The following is a 15,335-nucleotide window of genomic DNA, read 5'->3' as shown; positions in this document are numbered from 1 at the left end:
CCTTCCCTGACCTAATCCTGGCATCAGCTGTTTTGCTAAGGAAACCTCGTTCCTTTTAGTGGGGAATGGTATTTAAAAACTAAGATCTAGGCACTGGCTATGCCTAACACTACTGGAGTGTCATTGCCTCTAGGCCCCTTCAAATCTAGGATAGATATGTCCACACATACGCATATATCCCCTATCCATCCCAGCTGTGAAATATACAAGTGTGTATGCATACATATACACATTCAGAGTTATGCATACATATATGAAAATGTATGTGTGTCTGTTGTCTCTCTGAGTATACATATATGTCATGAGTATACATACATATTAATGAGTTCGTGCTGTTACCCCCACCCCCCACCCAGTTAATTGCATTCCCATAGGTTCTTCATTGCCTCCCTGCTCCCATAGTTGAATCTCTCCTATGTTTAGAACTCTGACTCTGAACATTATTTCACATTTACTCAGTCTTAATCCTATGCTATATGTAGAAGATTGTTTCAAAATTGGTACACCCATACTGCTATGAGAAACAAATCTAAGTAAAAGAGTTCACAATTAGTTTGCAGTTCTTTTTCTTCTATGCTGAGGATATATAGTCAATATCCTTTGTTCAACCATCACTTGAATTAGTTCTTTCCCTCATCAGTGTGGTTATGAATTTGGGTTCATCAGCTGTTTTCTTAGGATTTATTTGCAATACAGTTTGGCTTGTTTGCTTTCCATTTGGTTTTTGTTCCCCTCATCCTTGTTGATTTTACTTTTGATTCTGTAGTTTATGAATATGCTTCCAAAATTAAATGTTACACCAAAAAAATACCGAGAAAAGTGTCACTTCTGTCTCCCTTTCACTGTGTCTCCTCCGCCTTACCCCAGAAGGTAATCAATTTTACATTTTTCTGATTTTTCCTTCCTATATTTCTTTTTGGCAAAAATAAGCAAATGCATGTATGTTTTTTAGTTCCCTCTTCTTTCTTACACAGTGCTAGTGTACATTATATATTCTTTTGTGCCTTGCTTTTTCCACCTGACAATATATTCTAGAAACCACTCCTTATCAGTTCATAGAGATCATTCCATCCTTCTTTGCAGCAGCATATTACTCCATTGTATATGTGTAACATAGGTTTTTTTTTTTTTTCCAATCAATTTGCTGTATTTGAGAATTTAGGTAATTTTCAATATTATGATGCAGTGAATAAACTTGTATGTATGTATATTCTTGTGGGAGGTGTATCTTTAGGGTAATTTTTTAGAAGTAAGATTGCTGGATCAAATAAGTGAATATATAGTTTTGTTAGTATTGCTGAATTCCTCTTCATAGGAGTTGTATAATATGCATTCCCACTCATGATATATGAGCATGCCTATTTCCTTCCCACTTTGCCAATAGAATGTATTGTTAAGATTTTGAATTTTTGCCAATCTGATGGGTGGGACATACTATTGTAGGGAAGTCTTAATTTGCACTTCTCTGTGTGTAAAGTTGAACTTTTTTTTTCATAGGTTTCAGAGGCATTTTAATGTCTTTTTGGTGAATTGTCTATTTATATCTTTGCTTGTCTTTCTATAGGATTTTTTGAGGTTTTTTTTTTTTTTTTTTTTTTATAGGTGTATTGGCTCCTTACCAGTGATACATGTTGCAAGTAGTTTCTCCAAGTTTGACATTTGTCTTTTGATTTTGCTTGTGGTGGTTTTTTTTTTTTTTTTTTGCTATGAAAATTTAAAAAATTATAGTTATCAGTTTTAAAATTTGATTTCATTTGGAGTTTGATTCATAATTAGAAAGCTTTTCTATACCAAGGTTATATAAGAATTCACTCATGTTTTAGTACTACGTAGTTTAATTTTCTACACTTAGATCTCTAGTCTATTTAGAATTTATTTTTGCATAGATGTGAGGAATGGATCTAGTTGTATTTTCTCAAATGTCTATCCATACCAATACCATTTATTATAAGATCATCTTTGCTTGAGTGATTTGAGATTATCACTGTTATCATGTGCTAGATTTCCACATGTAGTTGGGTTTATTTCTGGACTTTGAATTCGATTCCACTGGTCTGCCTGTCTCTTTGTGTACTATTACCATACCTTTAATTATAGAGGCTGTATAATATTTAAAAATACCTGGTAGGGCTGGTTCCTTCCTTAGAGCTTTTCATTTTCAGTGTTTTCCCACCTACCAATTCTTGCAAGTTAATTTTTCCATATGAACCTTACTATCAAAACTTGTCTGGCTACAGAAAAAAAGCCATTTATAATTTTTAAGGCGTCATATTAAGTTTATAAATTAACTGAGTAATTTTATAACTGTTTATAAATTAAACTTATATCATTAATTTAATGATGAGACATCCTGACTATGAACAAGGGATATCTTTTCCATTTATTCAAGTCAACTTTTATGTTTTTTAGGAGAGTGTTATGATTTTCTTTGTATAGGTTTTCAGCATTTCTTGTTAGATTTATTTCCGAGTATTTTATTATTTTCATTGCTATTATAAATGGAAGTTTCTTTTCTGTTACATCTTATAATTGGTTATTATTTGTGCCTATAAAGGCCACTGACTTTTAGTGTTTATTTTATATCCTACTGACTTGCTGAATATTTTACTGTTTGAGTTAGTTCAGTGGCTCTCAATATATGGTTTGGGTACCCTTGGGGGTTCCTGAGATTTTATTAGTGAATTCACAAGGTCAAAACCATTTTCATGTTCCTAAGACTCTCATATTTGTGATACTAAGACATAATTTTCCCTTTTAACTTTCATTCTCAAGTGTATAGTGGAGTTTTCTGGAGGCTATGTAATGTGTGCTATCATAATGGATTGACTACAGAAACATGAAAATCCAGCTGTTTTCTATTAAGCTCAACAATAAAGATATTTAAAATGTAAAATGTCATTCTTCTCACTGAAAGTTTTTGTTTATGGTTATTTTTCAAAAATATGCATTTATATTATTTAAAATTAATATTTAACATTTTCTCAGTTTTAATTTCTAATCTATAAATATCAATAGATATAACCCACATAAACAAAAGCTCTTTGAGGTCCTTGATTTTTAAGAGTGTAAAGGAATTTTGAGAATAAATATTTTGAGAAGTTGTGAGTTTTATCATTTGTTCTTTAGGATTTCTTGATATATTACTGTGTCCTTTGCAACAGAGTTAGTTTTTCATCTTCTTTTCTAATCCTCAAGCCTCCTCTTGTTTTCTCTTGTCTGACTATGTTAGCTAATACTTCCAGCACAGTGTTAGTAGTGGGAAAGTGCCTTGTTCTTTCCTTTTGTGGGAATACCTCTCGTGTTTCCATATTAAGTAGGATGCTGAGGTGCTGATTGTATTGTTTTATTTACTGAGTTTCTTTCTCTATCTGATGTATTTTAATTGTTGTCTAAAAATTATTTTGGCATTTAGAAAGGCTTACATTTTTGATCTAGTGGTTGCCATCGTATTTATACCTTTTATAGTGCCCTTAATTCTCCCCTTTCTTAAACTTTTACTATCTAGTCTGTCAGTTTTACATGATATCCTTTGACTCCCATCTGTTATCTAAACAACAATCAATGGTCATATTTTACTTTCTCCTTTGGTACTATTTTAAGATCACATTCTTTCTACTTGATCAGAAGATGTCATATTTACAGAATCTTCTGATACCATGACCCCACCCTTGTTTTAATCTTAGCTCTGTAATTAAATGTATTAAATGATTATCAGTTCTTTTATGGAAGCTGCCCCAGTTACCACTTGGTTGGATGAAGGCTGGATATAAAATCCCTACTCACTATAAAATCCCTACGCCAGTACTGTGAACTACTAACTTTCAGACTCATGTTCATTATTTTGCATTTAGTGCTGTACTTCACCTCTCTGGGGTGATTCAAAGTTTCTTGAAAATGCTGTTCCACTCTTATCCAATTCTGTGTGTTGTTCTTAGCCTTAGGTCAGTCTAGATTTTTTTGTCAGAATAAGATTTGATCTTTTTGCCTGAAAGTCCTGAAGATTTTTTATTTGTCATAAAAATCTAGTAGTTTTACTAGGATATGTTTCAGAGTTGTTCATTCCAGATCAATTCTCCAAGGCACACAGTGGACCTTTTCATTATGTTGGTTTAGGATTTATCTTATTTCTGTAAAGTTTTCTTGGGTTATATTTCCAAATATTTCTATTTTATTTTTCTTCTTCATGGACTCCAATTATACATAGGTTAGATCTTCTTTGCCTGCCTTGCATTTCAACCACTTTTGCTGATTTTTTTTAACCTCTTTCTCAATTCATTTTCATTTGGTTTTTGTTTTACTACCTTTCTTAATGCTCCCTATTAAATTTTCGTTGGAACCTATTCTCTCCTGGACACATTGTAATTTGTTCTTCATTTCTGAAATAGTTTTGTCTTTTTCTTAAATTTATTTCCTGAAATTGATCAACTCCCATTGCATTTCTTCCTGATTTTAAAAGGTTCTTTTCTAAGTTTTAAATCTCTGATTCTAGTTTATTTAAACAATATTCAAATACTTATTTTATAATATTTAACTCAGTTTGGAATGTTACATGACAGTTTGCTTCTGCTTCATGGTTGATTTTCTTTGTTGGGGAGAATTTTAATTAGTTGAAATGTTTTGGTGCATATTTTATCTTTTTGAAAAAAATCAGCTCCTCTGATTAGCCAAAGAATACTAATAACAATGTGGAGTTAGTACGAATTTTCCCTTTATTCCTAGGCATTTTGTGGTGAATGCCTATTTCAAGAGTGCCCTCTTCTGTCAATATGATTAAGTGCAGTTTATTGAATGAATAGAGGGAGTGGGAGGGCTTGGTGTGTTTTTCTCTCTCTCTCTTTTTTCCCCCTGCAGTGTGCTTAATTTCTTTTCTTTACTGCCAAAAGGCACCTATTTTCTATTTATTTTCTTCTCTTCCCAAAAGCAGTGCTTCTCTGACATTATTACTTCTGACCCTACTCACTTTCAAGTACCTTCCTGGCAGCCATCACTGTAAACTATGAAGTTCCAGACTCATGTTCATTATTTTGCATTTAGTGCTGTACTGTACTCTGGGGTGATTCTGTTTGTCTTGTTTGTTCTCCCTCCTCCTTTTGTTTCCATGGCATTTCTTAAGACTCCCGTTTCCTGCCTTCTACACCTACAGATTTCCAGTAGTGGTAGGTGCTTTGTTAGAAGTTGGTACTTCTCTACTGAAATGTAATTTGAAATTTATAGTATTATTTGACTCCTAGTAATGACAAAGAAATGAGTCATACATAGATTTTATTTTTGCTTGTTGTTTTTTTCCCCATGTTGATGTAATTTTTTTTTTTTTTAAGATATAAGAAGTGGTTTGGATTTAGGAAGCCCCCATTGCCTTTCAGACTTATTGCTCTTTAAGCAGTGAAAACATTGGTTTTCAAAGGAATCTTTGTCATTTCAACAAATGCTTTAAAAATTACTTGGATTAATATAGTTGGTGTTGGTAAGACCACTGAATGTGTTAATCATGTTTTCACTTATTTTCAGTGGGAGAAATGCCCCCTGGTGGAAGATTTTAGAAATCTTTTCCTACAGGAAAGGATGCAAACCTCTCTTGGGAGAGAGGAGGCCCTATGGAAAGAGAAATGTTCCTCTTTTAATAAATAATTATAATTTTAATTTTTTATTTTACATTTTTTTAAAATTTAAATTTTATTTTAGGTTTGAGGGTACATATGCAGGTTCGTTACATAGGTAAACTTGTGCCATGGGGGTTTGTTGTACCGATTATTTCATCACCCAGGTATTAAGCCCCAGTACCCAATAGTTATCTTTTCTGCTTCTCTCCCTCCTCCCACCCTCCACCTTCAAGTAGACCCCAGTGTCTGTTGTTTCCATCTTTGTGTAAAAACACTTATCCTGTGGAAGTCATTTCAATTTTAATGCTGCCATTTTCTACCATTCCTTAGGGTTCAAGAACTCCTCTCATCTATGAGAAGCTGGTCATTGGCATATTGTTAAGTATTTAGTACTTTTAAGCATTAAAGAATAGTCAAAGTTCTTACATTTTTCTCTTGGTAGAGATTATTTGTCTGAGCTGCCTTCTCTTCACCTTTACAGGTAAGAAGAGCTTTGGTTCTTACAGGTGGCTGCTAACTAGGGAGTCACAAAATCAGGAGATTGTCTTTCCAGTGAAGTAACTGCATATTGATTCCTTCTTGGAGTGGCTGATTTGGTGTCTCCATTAGTGGTTTCTTAAGGCTTTTATTACTCAATTTTCAATAATTGCCTTTTTTTTTTTTTCCCTAAAGGAATCTTCAAAACAACTGAAAGTAGTATAGGCAAAGATTTCTTGAACAAGTTACTAAAACTATTAATTGTACAAGAAAATAAGCCTATCCATTAGACCACATTAAACCTACAAGCTTTTCTTTATGAAAAGACACCATTAGGAAAATGAAGAGGCAAGCTATAGCATAGAAGATACTTGCAAAACCTACAACCGATAAGTGACGTGTGTGTGTATATATGTATATGTATATGTGTGTGTGTGTGTATATATATAACAACTTTTATAAACTGATAAGACAAAGAGGACAGCCCACTAGAAATATGTGCAAAAGACTTGAAAAGATACTTCATAAAAGGATATGCAGATGGCCAAAAAATAAGAAAAACTGTTTGACTTAATTAGTCATTAGGGAAATGCACATTAAAAGCACAATGAGAGACACAACACATCAACAAGAATGACTAAAGTGAAGCAAAGCAACCCAGAAGATACCCAGGTGTTGACAAGGATATTGAACACCAGTAATCTCATATGCATTGGATAAGTTAAACATATGCCTTCTTATGACCCAGACATTCCATTCTATGTGTACAACAAACAGAAATGCATGCATATGAACCTCAAAGACACATGGTATAATGTCCATAGTAACACCATTTGTAATAGCTCCAAACTGGAAACCACCCAAGTTCCCTTCAAGAGTGTATGGGTAAGTGAATTGTGGTATAAATTCATACTATGGAATACTATACCATAGTGGAAATAAACAGTCCACAATTATATGTAACAATATGGAATGAATCTCACAAATATAAAGTTGTCCTTCAATAAAAAGTAAAAACAAAACAAGGAAACCAATGGACAAAAGTAGCTGAGTGAAAACTAGAAGCCGATGCTCAGATGGGAGGTATTCCTGTGGTTTTGTGTTTGTAACAAGATTCTCCATATTCAAGACAAGTTGGCAAGGACTTCCAGTCTTAGTTGGGCCCCCAACCCACTGAAGGGGCCAACAGGGCCACCTGGTTAGCCTCTGAGCCGTGGTTCTGGGGCAAACAGGACGGGGAAAGCCTTGGCCTGGGTACAATCTAAAAACAAAGACAGGGTCTCCTCACCATTAGAAGTTCTAGTTTTGAGAATTTCTTTGTTTTTAATTAAATTTTAATTACCAAGGCAATATAGAAATATAGTTTTTTGGTAAATTTAAAACATATGATGTCTTGGGTTTGCCTCAAAATAATATAGGGCTGGGAAGTGGGTAGGGCTATGGTTGAAACAAGATTGGCCATGAATTGATGATTGTTGAAGCTGGGTAATGGATACCTGGGACCTTGTTATGCTATTCTATTTTTGCATGTGCTTGAAATTTTCCGTGATACAAAGTAAACACACAAGCATATAATTACTGCAAAGGCTAATGCCACTATAGATCGCCAAGCCTCAGCTACCAGTGCCTGCTTCTCTCTTCCTCTACTGCCCACTCTAGTTATCTACTGAGTGAATAACTTGAGCATTGTCTTGGGAGGAAACAGATGGCACATTCTAACTAGGATAATTTTCTATAAGGACAGGATTGTAAAGTTGTGGGCAGGAGAATCCACAAAGCATAGTGCAGTACCCTAGGGCTTGCTACAGCAGAAAGCCTTTCTCACCTTAGGCCCAAAGAACAAGAACCTGGAAGAAGAGAGTATGGGCACCTTGAAAGGAGCCATGATCTTTGGCTGAGGGAAGTGGCCAGTTTTTGGAGACCTCCTGGTGGGAGGACTGGGAAAATAATTACTTTTGCACCAACCTAAGAAGTATTCCAACCTCATTCTCTCCCCTTCCTTTGGTCTCCTGCTGGTGCTGCAAGGCAGCCCACTGATGCAGTTCATACAGAGCTGCCTCCTGGGGCCCAGAGGGTGGAGTGTGGCTCTGCAGGGGCAAGTGGAAGATATCTGATTGAGGGTGGTTCTTGCCAGATGTTTTTCTATGCATTTACATATGTGTCTATGAATTCAGAGACAGTATGTGATTTTGTTTTCATTGCTTGTTTGATATCTATGGAATCATACAGCATGCTTCATTCACAACTGTGGTTCTTACTCCTCAGTGCCCCAGTGTTCTTCCTGTGCCAGTACATCGAGATCAGCCTCGTTCTGTTCTTGTGGCTGATGCTATTCCACAGTGTGAACATGCTATAGTTCATTTTGCCATTCCCTCTTGGCAGAACTTAAGTTGCTTCCTTCTTGAGAACTTGTTCTCTTCCCTCTGGGAGCTTTCTTGCCATCTTGGGAACATCTGGGAAGGAAGTTGCCATATGCAATTTATCATTTGCTCCCATGGAGTTTTAGGCATGGTTGAAAGCTTTTTTTTTTTTTTTGTATTGTATTGTATTGTATATATTCTTTATCTGTCCAAACAACCCTGATTTTTGGCAGCTGGGACTGTTAGGAAGAGAGTCAGGTGGGGAAGGCAATGAGGACTAGATCAGGCATTGGAAGACTTGGGTTTGAGTTTGAGCTTTGCCACATTGTCACTTGTGACCTTGGGCAAGTCCCTTAACTTCTCTGAACCCCAATTTTTCACCTGCAAGTGGAAGATGATACTCATGCTTTCTCTACTTGCCTCCCTGGATCCTTGTAAGGGTGCCCTGAGACCAAGGATAACAAAGTGCTTGTGAAAATCTGCACAGATGCAGATATTCCCTCTACGCTCTGACTTTAAGTCTGGCCAGGAGAGGAAGGCTTTTTGTTATTGTTGTTTTTCTTTTTGCATGCTCCCAGCATAATCAAGGAAGTTGTTTGTTTGTTTGGTTTGATTTTTTTGCTCTGAGACGGAAGCCAGTAACAGTTTCAAAGTGCAAGGCTGGTGCTCCTCTCCTCCAAGCCCCTCTCTGCAGCGATGACAATGGGAGTGTTGCCAGGAAGCATACTGTCTCCCTGCCCCACCATCCCTGTGCCCTGACCCACAGCCATGGCTCAGGCTCAGTTTCCTCGAGTGACAGGGTTACCCCAGGCTAAGGACAATCTGACCCAGAACTTTTGGACAATCTTTTCCATGGGCTAATTTGCTATAGGATTTTTATTCATTTTTCCTGGAAAACCAAGTGGCTCTTAGGAGTGGAGTTTTCTGTCCATGCTTAGAAGACCAGCAGCTGGTCTTTCCCTCTTCCGTACTCTAGATCAGAGAGGCAGTGTGTGCCAATGTCACCACCCCACAGACAGGATGACCAGCTAGGGAAGGGGTCTGTGTTCCTCACTTCTTCTGAAGTCTCAGAGCTCACCTTCTCCAGAAAGCTGCCTTTTGTAATGAACTACAGTTGATGTTTCTTGAGCACTTACTCTCTTCCAGGCATCATGCTAAGTGTTCTCCATGTGCTATTTTGTTTAGTCCTCACCATAATCTTATTACTGTCATCTCCATTTTCTAGGTGAGAAAACCTAGAGCCAGAGGGTTTAAACCACTTGACTGAGGTCACACAGTTAAAGGCAATTAGCATTCAAACCCCAGGCTCTCTAGAGGTCACTCATGTCCTTGGACACTAAGTTATATGCCCTCCCAGCTCACCCTGCCCTTCCCCGTGTCAATCTACTCTTGGTTTCTTGGGTTTTCTGTGTGATTTGACTCATATTATTCCCTACCCACATGTGCCTTATGCCCTAAAAGATAGTGAATATATTTTCTGCTCTTTTCTCCCTCCCCAGAGTGACTGGGAAAGAGTTATGTATACAGCAGGAGCTCAGTGAATGCCAATTTCTTGTGAAAATCCCACTGGGGGTGCTGTTGGCAGCCCAGCATACCAGGAAGGCAGCATTGGCCCTTTATGGAAGTTATCAGGAAGATGAATAAGGCTTGAAACGCGAGCCCCTGGCAGGCTGACTCAGACCCCACAGAGTGGCTGGCCCTGGCCTTTGAAGAGCTGAGAGCTGTTTACATCCTGCTAATGGACCTCGCTGGCTGTAAGCAGTCAATGTGGCTGTATAAATACTCCAGCCTGGGGCCATGGAGTGAGTGGAGGACATGAATGCGAAGAGAAACCCCTTCCTCAGCCTCATCTCCTTCTCAGTGAGGGATCCCTGGGCAGGAGAAGCCATGGGGACAGGAGGACTCCAGTTTAGCAGGAAGCCCCACACGGCAGGCCTGTGCGTGGTAACGGAATGGTGTCTAGTTGTTGATGTGGTATGTAGACGTTTCTCCCCACGTGAAGTTCTTTGCATAAATAAATGGTGACCAGCTGTTAGTCTTCCTATTAGCATGAACATCCATCACAGCTTGTTTCAAATCTAAGTCTGGGAGGGAGAAACTTAGACTCCCATGAAAGGCAAATGTTGCAATGGTAATCCAGCCCAGTCTGGCACACATCTGCTTAGAGAAACTCGCAAACTGGAAATGTTGGCTGGGATGTATATGGGGGGTTGGGCGTGGGGTCTGGTGTTCTCTGTAAGTGTCTCCACCCAGGGAGCTGCATTTTTGTCAGCAGGGAACACGTGATGAGATCAGGCTCCCGTTGGGGCCTGTCAACATGGTGTCGATGGCTGCTGTCCTCTCCAGGATGCCCTTCCCTATCTTCCACCAGTGACCCTGGCCCACAGCAGGCCTTGAGAAGGTACAGGTAGGCTGGGAAGGGAAAGGTCTCCTCCCTTAGGGCTCAGACCCTGGCCTGCATGTTGTGGTCATAGACCACAGGCTGTTTGAGATGCCCTGCTTCAGGGGTAGCTAGTGATAGGGCAGAATGTCACCATTGGTCCTATGGTGAGTTTTCTGGTGCCATTCTCTCTCTGTCCCACCAGTCTCTGAGAGGGAGGCAGGAGCCTGCCCTGCCTGCCCCATCCACACCCCTCCAACCAGGGAACCCCATCACTCTCTATTCATTGTGGATGATGGTGATTATTTTTATATCTCTGGGAACTCAGTCATTCACCCACCCATTCTGCAAACATTTATTTTGTACCTATAGTTTACCAGATACTAGGAATACAGGGGTGAGCAGGACGGACATGGTGCCCACTTTACTGGAGCTGTTTCATTAGAGCAGGGAGGATAGTCAGATAAAGCACAAAGAGACCAAAAGACAATGGCAAGTTGTGAAGAGTGCTATTAAACAAATGGGATAGAGGGACGTGGTCTGGATAGAGTGGCTTCTCTTAGGAGGTAACTCTTGAGCTGAGGCCTAAAGACTGGGATGGAACCTAGTAAGTGAGGAGCAGTGCAGATGAGGGACTAGCAGGTACCGAGGCTCTGGGTTAGGGGCAGAGGAGCTTGGTTTCCTTGTGGAATTAAAAACCATCAGTGTGGCTAGAGTGTGGTGAGTGAGGGCCAGCTAAGAACAGCTCCTGGTGGAATTGCAGGCTGTGTGCCAGTCTGGTGGTTGGAGGAGCTTTGCAGGGGCTGATAAGGCCAGCAGGGTTTTATGGAGATTGGGGGTGGGTGTACCCTGAGTGAATCGCTTTGTGTGCATTGGTATGTAAGGATTTATTTGGGGGCTAGTGCTTGCCAGACAGGGTGTTAAGCTTAAATTTAGGTTGAATTTTCTCTCAAAAGCAAAGAGGAGCCCACAGGGGTCTTTAATTTAGGGTGACATGGTGAGTCATGGATGCAGAGCAGCAGTGGTACTGGCTTCCGTGAGTTCTCTGCAAAATGGTATCCCAGATACCGATACTCTCTTCTCTCTACCTGTCAGCCTGGGGCTCGGGCTTATATGAGTGCTTGCTGCAGATGTGACCAGTGATCTACACACAGTAGGTGCACAGTACACTGGGACTCTGTGCAGTGTGAGCTAAGGAGACCCTGTCCTTGGGAGGAGGCCTCAGCCCAAATTGCAGGTAGGGAAGGGGAAAACAGCACTTCCTCAAGCTATAGAGCACTTGGGTGCTTACCGCTTACCCTGTCTGCAGATGGAGAAACTGAGACCTGGAGAGAAAGTCACAAAGTTCATGACTAGCTGATAATTGTGTTTTCCATTTTGTGTTAGAAAAGTACTAAAGAAATAGATAGCTCAAATAGCTACTGTTAGTGCTGTTAAGATGCCTGGGCATTCCTAAGCGTACCCAGCAGCTGTGTCCTGGAGAACCCTCTGTGTATCCAGTGCCCTTTATTCCTAAGGAAAGAAGTCATCTCTGGCCCGAGAGGCTCTGCACCCTTGTATTTTAGGAGGGATGATTTCTATTCTTAGTCTTCTTGCTTTCACTGCAGGGTGATAGAGTGTTTATAGCTATTACCCACACTCACCTCTGTTTAGCCCTGTAAAGAACATCATCAACACTTATTCTGCATTAGGATTTGAGCTTTAAATGGAAGACAGCAGGGTGTGGTGGGAAGGCTGTGGCCCCAGGAGTCATATTGCCTGGGTTCTAGCTATTTGAATTTGGAGAAGTGACTTGACTTTTCTGAGCCTCCAGTCCATTCAGAGAGATAGGAGGGGCAGATGGTGATTCTTGCAGTTGTGACTGTAGCTTGCGTTGCAGATGCTAGTTCTTAATCACCTTCCACACACAGCTTGGTGGTTCTCCAACCTACAGTGTATGTGAGAATCAGCCATAGAGAAGGCTTGTAAAGCAGGGATTGCTGAGACCCGCCCCGAGAGGTTCTGATTGAGTAGGTCTAAGGTGGAAAAGTTTGCATTTCTACCAAGTTCCCAGGTGATGCTGCTGGTCCGGAATCACGCGTTGTGCAGGGCTATACACACTCACTGAATTCATCTCGGCAGCCCCGTAGCATTGTATTGTTGTTTTCCCTTTGTGGAGGAGGAAATGAAAGCTTAGAGAATTAGGTAACTTGCCCAGGGTCGCACAGATGCTTGATGGTGAAGCTGGAATCCCAGTCCAGGTCTGTGCTGTCCAAAGCCATTGCCTTCACCTCTAGCTCTAGCGTGGCGCTGCCTGGCGGGATGAGGTGCTCAGTGAAGGCTGGCTGCAGTTACTTTGCCTCTCTAGACCAACAGTGGGCTTGGGCCTTTATCCAAGATTATAGTTGACACCAAATGGTTTTCATTATTGTTTTGTGATAAGGCAGACCAAATAATACTCAGAAAACTTAGATGAGAAAATCCAGGGTTGAAAGGATGGTAATTGGAGAGGTGCCGATTCACTAGTCATAGGCCCTCAAGGCTAGAGATGGTGGCTCCCTCCAGCCTCCATGCAGTGTCCCGCGATGTCCACAGTGTGAGGAGTCTTCCGGCTGGAAGGCTTCCAGTGGTGGGTAGCTCACTCCCGCCTCCGACACTGGGACAAGGAGGAAGGACTTGCTTCTTAAAGTGGAGCTTGGTTTGATGGAGCCAGCCCAGGCCCGCCAACAGAAGTCACAGCCTTCTGTCTTGCAGCGCCTCTTTCTCCAAGTGGGTGGGGAACCTGGTGGCTCAAAGGGCCAACCGTCAGTACCGTGAGCTCCACAACCCTGCACAGTCAGTGTACACGCCGTCTCAGGAAGCCTGAGTTCCAGGGCAGCAGCAGGAACCTTCCAGCTGGGCCTGATGAGAAATGGGGGGCTCAGACAAGTGCAAGGAGGGGAGGGCACCCCTGGCCAGGGAACTGGAAGGAGCAGAAAGAGGGGCAGGGGACAGAAACGAAGGCGGCATGCTCACAGTGCATTGTTTGGCCTCTTTCTGTAAACCCTCTCCTCACTCCCCGACCACCTTTCCCCTGTGGAAACTAATTTTCTACTCTGGTCAGACTTTTGGCAGCCTTGAATACCAAGTGTTCTAGAAGGAGGAGCCCCCATCCCCCAGCCTCAGCCTGAGCTTGAGGCTCCTGTGGGGGCATGTTGCCTTCCTTTCTGAATTCTTGGTCCAAACGTTTCTGCAACTTTCCATATGAGTTCTCTGGAAGCCAGTTTACCACAGAGACTTCAGCCAGGCACCCCCATCTTCAGCCCCCACCGCCACCCCCACTTTTTTTTTTTTTTTTTTTTTTTTGCTGGCAAGAAGAAGTAAATTTAGGGAGGGCTGTTGTCTGCGTTCCAGCTCCCCCAGCCCTGAGCAGGCCTCGCTTAAGCTGGTACCTTCATCTCAGTGAGCTCAGCCTTAAACTCTCTGGGTCTTAGCTGGATTAAGGGCCTAGGTTGTTGCTGAGGAGGAAGGAGGTACCTCTGTAATTGCTGTTTAAATCTGCCTAACAATAGCCACATGTGGAGCCCGATTTGAGGGTTATTAAGTATGAGTGCCCTTCTTCCCCCAAACATGCCTTTGTTTGCATAGCTGGGCAACATGGGGAAGGGGAGAGACGAAAAGCTATGGAGTCAAAGGGGGGTTGCAGAGGCCCTGTTTCCAAGAAGCAATGGGTCCTTGCATAGGTCACATTCTGGGGGGCACCAGAACTTGTCACCCGCCGAGCCCTCTCTGCCTGTAACCTCTGAGGTCCCAGGCAGAGGCAGCTGCTTCCGCAAAACTTGTGGGGGTCTCACCCCAGTGCCTGCTCCTGTATTCAAAGGTCTTGTCCCCCTGTAGCAGCCCCCTGCAGTCTCATGGGTGATGCAGAGGGAAGGTTGGGTACTGTGGAGGGAGCCCTCCAGTGTGGCCCCTCTGCAGCAATTTGGGGACAGATGGGCCTGTGCTGCTCAGTGTGTCTCTGGTACCCCTGCCCTACAATATGGGTGAGGGGGAAGAAAAGCGTGTTTGGAAGGTCTGCTGTTGGCTCCTGGCTCTTTTCTTGTGGGGTGTAGGGAAGGCCGGGAGCTCAGTTTCCCTGCTCTGCATCCTGAGACCTGTGAGCAACTTCGAGTTGCACAGGCTCATTTGGATCATTGTTCTTTTGGAGACGTGCTGGGCACGTGTGTGTGTGTCTGCGTGACAGAGAACTGGGTTGGGTGAGGGCCTGGAGTGAGCGTGGAGCTGCCTGTCAAGGGGGTGTGATGCTTGGGAGGATGCAGCTAGGTACCTAGGTCCCTGTGTGGCTCTCTTGTTTGAGTGCTGTGCTACTGGCTGCAGCTGATGTGAAGGTCAAGCAGCAGCAGCTTGATCCAGGGCCCTGGGAACAGGACAGAAGGTGTCGACTGTCTCTCCTGGGAGGACTTACTCACTGGCCACCACAGCCACTCTAGGTGAGCCCCAGGGCAGACCCGCTTCCCTTCGGAGGGTCACTCCCCAGACACGGTGGCTTTGTCAACCACA

General features: G+C 41.9%; 1 long non-coding RNA gene across 15 annotated transcripts in view; it reads left to right on the top strand.

Moving 5' to 3' along the window:
• LOC103244569 (uncharacterized) overlaps positions 1–15,335 on the top strand; it is a 316,604-nt gene that overhangs the window by 156,391 nt on the left and 144,878 nt on the right. For 4 of the 15 annotated variants that reach the window (XR_005243566.1, XR_005243565.2, XR_005243563.2 and 1 more), the window contains exon 1: positions 10,148–10,411. The exons of the other annotated variants lie outside the window; for them this stretch is intronic. This is a non-coding gene — a long non-coding RNA (uncharacterized lncRNA). Of the gene's footprint in view, positions 1–10,147; positions 10,412–15,335 lie in introns of those variants that run through there. 15 annotated transcript variants of the gene reach the window in all.

The sequence above is a fragment of the Chlorocebus sabaeus genome, chromosome 23, assembly GCF_047675955.1.
Source record: "Chlorocebus sabaeus isolate Y175 chromosome 23, mChlSab1.0.hap1, whole genome shotgun sequence".
In the NCBI taxonomy this organism is placed as follows: Eukaryota; Metazoa; Chordata; class Mammalia; order Primates; family Cercopithecidae; genus Chlorocebus; species Chlorocebus sabaeus.
The sequence above is the reverse complement of the archived record's forward strand: the minus strand, read 5'-3'. Positions and strand labels throughout refer to the sequence as shown.